We start from the raw sequence: 3,051 nt of genomic DNA, 5'->3' as shown, positions 1-3,051 counted from the left end.
GGGGGCTGGGGGTGTGTAGGGGTGCAGGAGTTAGGGCTGGGGATTTGGGAGGGGAATGCAGGGGTCAGGACAGAGGACTGGATGTGTGTGAGGTAGTGCAGGGGGCTGGGTGTGTGTGGGGGTGCAGGAGTCAGGGCACAGGGCTCAGGGTATGTGAGGGGGTGCAGGGGTTAGGGTGGGCAGGGGATTGGGGGGTGGGCTGGGGCAATGGGGGTGCTCACGCAGGGGGCTGGAGGGGGTATGCCCCAATTCCAGACCCTTCCCCAAGGCCTCACCCTGCCTCGTCTTCTCCTCCTCCCCGGAGTGGTGTGCTGCGGCTCGCTCCTCCTTGCCCCCCTCCTGCCTGCAAGGCTGATCCAACTGACCAGTGGGGGGGGGGGAATGTAGCACGCTAGGGAAAGAGGCGGGTGAGAGGCCTCATCCCTGCCTCTTCTTCTCCTCCTCCTCCCCCCCGGAGCAGCGTGCTGCGGCTCCCTCCTCCCCCCTCCTGCAGGCTAGCAGCTGATCCAGCTGATCGGCGGGGGGCGGGGACGTATGTAGCATGCTGGGGAAAGGGGCGGGGCAGGAACTAGGCTGCCAGCAGAGGCTGCCACGGAGCCACAGCAGCCCGCAGTGTCAAGCTCTGACCCCACAGGAGAGAGTGGGGGGGGGAGAGGAGGCGAAGGAGAGTGTGCCTTTTGACCGTGGGCCCGGTGCCATGGCACCACTGGCGCCGTTATAAATCCGGTATTGCATATAAACACAGATGAGTCACAGTCTTATGTTCCAAAAAGTGACAGAGATGTAGTAGTCTGTCCACTGAATGTCTTTTAGGGCTAACCCAGGCTGATCCTCAAGAACTCTTCTTTTGTTTCTTAGTTCCAGCCTTTGTGAGAGTCCAAACAGCAAAGAGAGAACCATTTCTTCTTGTCAAGTATCAGAGGGGTACCCGTGTTAGTCTGGATCTGTAAAAAGCAACAAAGAGTCCTGTGGCACCTTAAAGACTAACAGATGTATTGGAGCATAAGCTTTCAGACTAACAGATGTATTGGAGCATAAGCTTTCATGGGTGAATGCCCACTTCGTCAGATGCATGTGACATGCGTCTTACGAAGCGGGCATTCACCCACAAAAGCTTATGCTCCAATACATCTGTTAGTCTTTAAGGTGCCACAGGACTCTTTGTTGATTTCTTCTTGTGAGCATCTTTATATGCCCTTCCCCCAGAGTTCAAACTGATGGAACGAGAGCTCCTGCCCATAACTTCATGGGTGGATGGGGCAATCAACAAAAGTTTTTGTTCTACAATTGCTCATTTAGTTTTGATAGTCCTTCTTGATGGGAGGGGGAGAACCACTCTTCCTGCCTAGGTTCATAAGCTCAGAGGAGGCATTTTTACAATTATAAAGCAAAACGTTCATATTACCTTATAGCATGGGATACAGACATTACAAGTAAGATTAATGCATGCAGCAACTTACAAGCATTTTATAGAGTCTACACACATCTTTACGAGTCTAACGCCTAGCTTGAACAATATTAACACAGGTGAGCTGGTCTGGTTTCCAGCTATGAATTTGTCAGTGTTCAGCTAACACCCTGAGCCTTGGCAAGAACTGACTCCTTATTTACCAGAATCACAATATAAATATCAAATTAAGTGCATTTCAATTTCCATTTTTGTTTTGGAATTTGGTTTGGTGTTTCTTTTTTAATCAGTGTTTGGAAAATAGAAAAAATACATACATAAAAAGATTCCTTTATAATTACAAAGGGTATTTAGGACCTATTATCCCAAATTAAAAGATACTAATTTTGCATAGTGTTCAGACTTCATTGTTTTAAATCCTTCTTAACATACATATTGTCCACCATTACTTGGGAAGGTAAGGTAAAGATTAGTACTTCTGTAGCATAATAAATATCCTTCAAGACCAGAAAAACAAAGAAAAAATAATAAATAAGCATATTTGGTTTAGGTATTTTACATATCAGCGTAATTTCAAAGCAACATTGTCAATTTTTTTTTAAACAGGAAATCGTGAAAGTGCATGATTATTAAATAAACATGATTATTACAAAAAAGTACATAACATAGGAAATAAAGTATAAACAGATCAAGATGCAAGACAAAAAACTCAGGAAATGAAAGTAAAATCTTATTTCACATTCTATAAATTTGCACAAAAAGTAGCACTCTTAGCTTGTCTGCAAAGACTTACTAGCAGTGAGTTGCAGCAAACTCAGATTACAAAGATTTTTTTTCATTATAAAATATACTACACTCTGTTTACTGTTTATAGTACTTCACAATATACTAAATGAGAACTTGAATTGGCAAAATAAATCAGCAAGATTAATTTTGCAGTGTCCTCTTCTTTCTTTCTTTTTTTCTTTCTTTCACTTAGGTCCAGATTCAGATACCAATAATCATGTCAAACAGTACCTTGCTCCACAAATAATACCATTGACTCCGGAGTAAACTGTTACCCAACAGCATTAAAGGTATGAGAATTGGGCCCTTATTTTGTAATTTGCAATGGGGATCAGCAAAGATTCTGCTGTATTATATGATATTTAGGGCCTGATCCTGCAAACCCTGTCATCTCTACTTGGCTTCAATACCAATAATCAGGCAAAAAATGTTTTCAGGTTCTGCCCCTCAGGCCCTGATCCCACAATCATTTCTGTGATTTGTGTCAATCAAGGGCAATGGAACAACTCAAATGAACAAATGTTCCCAGGACAAGTTTTTTAGTTTATACCCTTTTCCTCAATAATGTTATTATTATGTTTTAGTTTGGTTTTATTTTCTTTCTATTATCTGCTTAAAGGAAAAGGAGGGGGAAATACAGGGAGCTGTTGAAATGATTAATACTGTGAGCCTGCTGTTTTCAAGATTTAATGTGTTCTAAGAACAGTTCCCAGATACCTACAAATGTATTTATTTTCATTGCTTTGTAAACAGCAGTCTGCTTTTTCATGTGAGATTACTTCTGTCAGTGCGGAGCTCACTCATTTTCTGAGAGTTTTAATTTATTTTTAATGTCTGAGTAAGATTAATTTGGCTCT

Source organism: Trachemys scripta, chromosome 9, assembly GCF_013100865.1.
Source record: "Trachemys scripta elegans isolate TJP31775 chromosome 9, CAS_Tse_1.0, whole genome shotgun sequence".
NCBI classification, from domain to species: domain Eukaryota; kingdom Metazoa; phylum Chordata; order Testudines; family Emydidae; genus Trachemys; species Trachemys scripta.
Note: the sequence above shows the minus strand (reverse complement) of the source record.